The sequence below is a fragment of the Protopterus annectens genome, chromosome 16.part0, assembly GCF_019279795.1.
Source record: "Protopterus annectens isolate FY-2018-M chromosome 16.part0, PAN1.0, whole genome shotgun sequence".
NCBI classification, from domain to species: domain Eukaryota; kingdom Metazoa; phylum Chordata; order Ceratodontiformes; family Protopteridae; genus Protopterus; species Protopterus annectens.
The window spans coordinates 695,320,394-695,325,758 of record NC_056750.1 but is presented as its reverse complement, the minus strand read 5'-3'; the positions used below and the strand labels follow the sequence as shown (position 1 = coordinate 695,325,758).

Here is a 5,365-nt window from a genome sequence, read left to right as displayed (position 1 = left end):
CTTTTAAGTTCATCTAGAAACTCTGTAAAATTTAGATAATTCTGATGTTGCTGTAATTATTACTTTAAATAGTAAAAAGATGTGCAATTATAAATTATGCTAGATAACTTCTTCTTCTTTCAGCTTTTCCCAGTTAGGGGTTGCCACAGTGGATCACCTGTCCGCTCATGACTGGCAGTGGAGTTTTACAGTGTCAAGTTGCCAGCCCGGTGCCCAACCTTCCACAGAAGGCACACACATGCACACACTCACACCTAGGGCCAATTTAGAGTGTCCAATCCACCTACGGCATGTCTTTGAGATGTGGGAGGAAAACGGAGCACCTGGAGGAAAGATAACTAGTAGACAAAATTGAAGAACAACTTCACACACAAAATTAGTAGTAAAATTGAATTAGTTATACATAAAGAATCATATTTCCACAGTTTGCCTGGTTTGATGTCTACAGTGGTTTGAAAGGTATGATTTAATTATTCTAATTTATTATTATTATAGTTACTTGAAAACGCAGATTAAGACTTTTGCAGTATATCTTCTGAATGCAGTATGCTAAAGGATGCAAAAGTCTTGCATACACACACACACTCTCTCTCTCTCTCTCTTTCTGTTCCTCCTCCCTCTCTCTCTCTCTCTCTCTCTCTCTCTCTCACTGATACACAGTAAGACACAGTGTATAAAAAGAGAAAGAAAAAATCTGAGAGTGGTTGCTGGTGATGACAAAATACTACATATATAAGAGCATTTAAACTGTAAACCAAGGTGCATATACTTCAGAATTTTTTAACAGCTCCCAGTGTCAAAATATCTAAGGGATAAAGTCAGCATACTTTCTAAAAGAAGGATTATTTCCTCTCATCTGTTTGTGAGCTAGAACAACTAGCAGAAGCATAACTAGATATCTGGGTTACTTATACTCTGAACTAAGGACACATAACGGTGTTGTCATGTAATTCTTTCACTGCATCTTATCTGGAAGAACTGATAACAGACTTATCAGAGGTTTCTGTTGCTGCCTTTTATTTGGAGAGTTGCCGATAAGGAAAATCCTTACTGTTCGTAAGCAAGAATTTATACTTCCTGTTTTCAGCCTAGTTACTTCTCAACAAGGTAAGTTTAGTTTGCCTTTTTTTCACTACCTTTCCTCAGTTCACGTTGGACTTTTCTGTCTACTGTTTTCCAAGTATATCACAGAATGATAATGATTTAAACAAACAAATGAATCAGCACATGGTGTCCATACAACTGAAATGTAATTTATTTAAACACACTGTGCAGTTAACCTTTTTTTTATTTTTATATGAGAAATGCTTGCCCTATTTGTGAATGCATGAATGGGTGACTGTATAAGAGAGCCCTAGATTATAACATGTTCTTCCATTCCTGCATTAACGGATAAGCAAAGTAAATACATTAAATACTTAAATGAAGCACAATATCACTGTAAGTTGGACTACATGCTTCTTAAACATGAACTTTCTTCATCAATGTATGATTTTTACTTTGACTCCTGTCAGCTTTTATGAAATCCACAGCAGGACATTTATTTAATTTATGACTTGTGGAAGGAAGACTGCCCATTAATGATAATGATCCCTTTTGTCTGTAGATATTTGACGAGTTATTTTCTTAATATAAATGTATTTCCTTGTTAGTAAGGCAATTAATTTTACTTGACTTACATGTATGTCAGTAGTGACAGTTTTGTCTCACTACCAAATGCAGCATCATTGATTACCTTTAACCATTTGCTTAATTTATATCCCATGATGCTTCCACAACTTTATTGGTCTGTCTGGCAGTGTGTGTGTGTGTGTGTGTGTGTGTGTGTGTGTGTATGCGTGTGTGTGTGTGTGTGTGTGTGTGTGTGTGTGTGTGTGTGTGTGTGTGTATGCGTGTGTGTGTGTGTGTCCATGTATGGAAGGGGGTGTACGTGGACAATCTAATTGTTCCCCATAATGTTTATGACTTGCTTTTCCATTTGGACAAGCCTTTATTAATACAATTTTAAATGCTTAGGTTAATGTTTTGTAATAAGTGACTTACACTCACAAGATTAAATACGGCAGGACTGTTTATCCTAAATAATTATAACTTAAATATTTTGAATGTGCATTATAGCAGGTTGGAATGTATCTCTCAAAAATGTTGAACCTTCCATTTACAATACATAGAACTGTGGTTGTAAAGTTGCATACTGACCTTTTTTTGAAATGAGTATTTTTATGGGGAGAACTCCCATATCTGCATACTTCACTCTCCCTTTGTACTTAATATGATCACCTCTGAGGATATCATTACTGTGAGGAAAGGCAAACTATTTTTGCACATAAAACACAATTGTATGCCTCCCTTTTTATGGGGGGGTGGAGGTTGGAGAAAATATATTTTTGATATGCAGAGAATGAATTGGTATATCACATGCACTTGTATTTCAGCAGGAGAAAAGATATGTGGCTGATGCTTTTGATTGTATCAGGATGGCTTGCTGTGAGCTATCAAGTCTGCTGAATTCCCTTGCAATTGCTTCGATAAGTCATGATATCAAGTTGTACTCCTATTTGTTCTCTGACAACATAGGCTGTGATGTCTTTCTACATAAGTGAACAGCTAATTTTAGGCAGAAATGTAGCTTCTATCATGCTTTCATGCGGCAGGAGTCATTTGTAGACCTAAGGATGATAAATGGCAGACATTTGAAAAAATATGCCACAAGCTTTTTGAGTAAATCATTGTCCACAAATCCCACAGGATGCAGGATTTGAGTTGAAATCAATAAATAAATTAGTGTGTGAGCCATTAGAGGTCAAATGTTGTAAGCAGACTGTCATTAATATAGCATGTAGTGTTGCCAAAGGAATCAAAAGAGTTTGAAATTTAGGTATTATGCAAGTGAGAGGGATAGAGAGATCATATTTAAATAGCATACTCATAATTCTTATAATGGTGGGTCACTCAGATGATTAGCATGTTTTTAAGTTCAAACAATTATTCAGGTAGTAGCATGCATTAAGATCAAAAGTTATCTGCGAGAAGTGATACCACAGTGAGCACAACTCTTACTTTTTGCTAAGGGCTGCTTTACAACCACACATATTTGTTATCATATGAAAGTCTCAGTATTAGTATATGAAAGTTATATTTTCTTTGTTGTGCAACAAATTTTCCTAAGTACAGAGTTTTTTTTTTTTTTACCTCTTGTGTTTTTTACATTTTAGTAGTTATTTTCTTTTTGTTAAGCTACCCCCTACATTCATCTCCTTCTTTGTTATTAATTCCCAGCTGATACGTACTGATAAATTTTGAATGCCTTTCTGCGTATGCAGACTCAGTACTGTGTGTTGTAATTAATACCCGACTTGTGTCTCCATCGCTAGTGCCTAATAAGAATGAGAAGGCTGTTGTCATTATCAGTTTGCCAACAGGCATTAATACACACTTACACACTCAAATGTATGTCTACACCATGACACAAAAACTTTTGTTCACTCACATTTGCAAGCCTCATGTGATTTTGATAGCTTTACTTCCACAAGAAGGTTGACGGCACTTTTGTCTAGAACATGTGGAATGCAGACCAGTTGCAAGATAAAAAGAGCAGACTCGAGGATGCAGGGGAGTTTTCCTGCCAGTCTTTATGACATCCTGCATTAAAATTCCACAGCTATAAAACAGCGGCACTCAGAAGAAAATAAGTGAGCCAGTATCTGATTGTTTTACAGTAATTGCCACTTTTCTTCCTGTTCTAGGTTGCCTTCACACACACTCCCTAGAGAATGCTAGCTAATGACTACATTAAAATGCGCTAATTACTCCTGTGTTCCCCAGCTTCAGAGCCAAACCACCTCTAAGACTGCCAATGTCCTTCTATTTGGATAAGTCCCAGAACGTTATACCCACTCTGTGAGTACAGACATCAATAGGCACTTCTAATTGCAACTTGGAGATACTAAACGTTGATTAACTTTGGTACATTTTGAAGCATTAGAGTTTATTATCCCACGCTAGTCAAAAATAAGACAACCTAGAAATCTAGACAAAGCCAAATCCCTCTCCTCATGCATTATGTCTCTTGAAACTAATTTACTGAAATAATGTTGCTGCAGAAACAGTATATAGAAGTAAGTCTTTTGTCTTGTATTTAAGTTTTTTGGAAAATGTATCTTAATTTTTTTTTAAATGAAATAGTTATAAAACGAAAAGCACCTGTTTTCTGTTTATACATTATCATTAAATGCACAGGCAAGAACACAAGCCAGAAAGGTTTGAGTTATCAAATTTCCAAAAACAGTATAACACATCAGGGTGTGTAGCCAGAAATATCAGATTTACTCGCACAAAGCTGTTCCCAACATAATCGTCTTATTACTCAAATAATTTAATATGGGAGAAAAAATAACATGGGGAACATATATCACATTTGACATAATTACCTTTTTTTTTGGTTCACATGCATCCTTTTATTTGTTTTTCCCCTTAAACATAATTATTTGGATGCATAAACTTTGAAAAACAATTTTGCCACTGCTTGAGAAAACTCCATGTATCATTCTAAGCAAGCATGCACATTATTTTTTCAGATTGTCTAATTAATATTTATAGTAGATATTAGGCCCCTTAAATGAACCCTCTCAAAAATTAAATTTATTCTGCAGTATACATTTGATATGCTTCTTCCCATCTATGAGGGGCAGTAGTACTTACAGCATTTACTTCCTCTGATGATGAGTATTTATATATTTACTTACTGCTTATGAAAAACTGTAAAACATTCACTGTCACGAGCATCACGCTTGTTAGAAATATGTGGTTCAAAAGCAGTACACAATTTCTGTTCCTCCTTCCCATGGTTGAATCTGGTGATATTGGACATAATTATACAGATTCACTGGAGAAGGATGAACTACAGTATGAGGTCATGTGAAAATCTTAAGATTTGTATTCCTCATCTTGATGCACTTACGTGTTTATGGGAAAGAAAAAGTAAGAACTTTAAAGCTATTATTTCTGTATTATGCATATACATTTAATCTCACTGGCTATGACTCGCGCATTGTTTGGCAACTTTTCTATGTTTTCATCTCTTACTGTGTTACACTGATTTTAGGGGCTGCAAGCATGGAAGCCATAGGTAATGTTCTAAATTCAGGGCTACTGCTTCCACTGGCTGTACATCACTCCGGTTAGGTTTCACTACTCTTCTGTCATAGAGTGACTGACCGCATAATTTTAACCTCAAACCTTCAATTAAAAGATCAATATCTCATTTGCACAGCTCTTCTAAAATGTATTTAATGTTATTAATTTCTCTGCACACTCAGATTCTCTTTTTGTCTTTTTCTTTAAATTATTCAAATCCTGGACTATA

General features: G+C 35.5%; 1 protein-coding gene across 2 annotated transcripts in view; it reads left to right on the top strand.

Moving 5' to 3' along the window:
* The first annotated feature begins 438 nt into the window (after window positions 1-438).
* CPNE6 (copine 6) overlaps window positions 439-5,365 on the top strand; it is an 886,978-nt gene continuing 882,051 nt past the window's right edge. Inside the window, exon 1 of one of the 2 annotated variants that reach the window (XM_044058469.1) lies at window positions 439-459. The gene's annotated coding sequence lies outside the window, so the exon portion shown is untranslated. Of the gene's footprint in view, window positions 460-660; window positions 1,108-5,365 lie in introns of those variants that run through there. The other variant, XM_044058468.1, reaches the window with a different exon arrangement.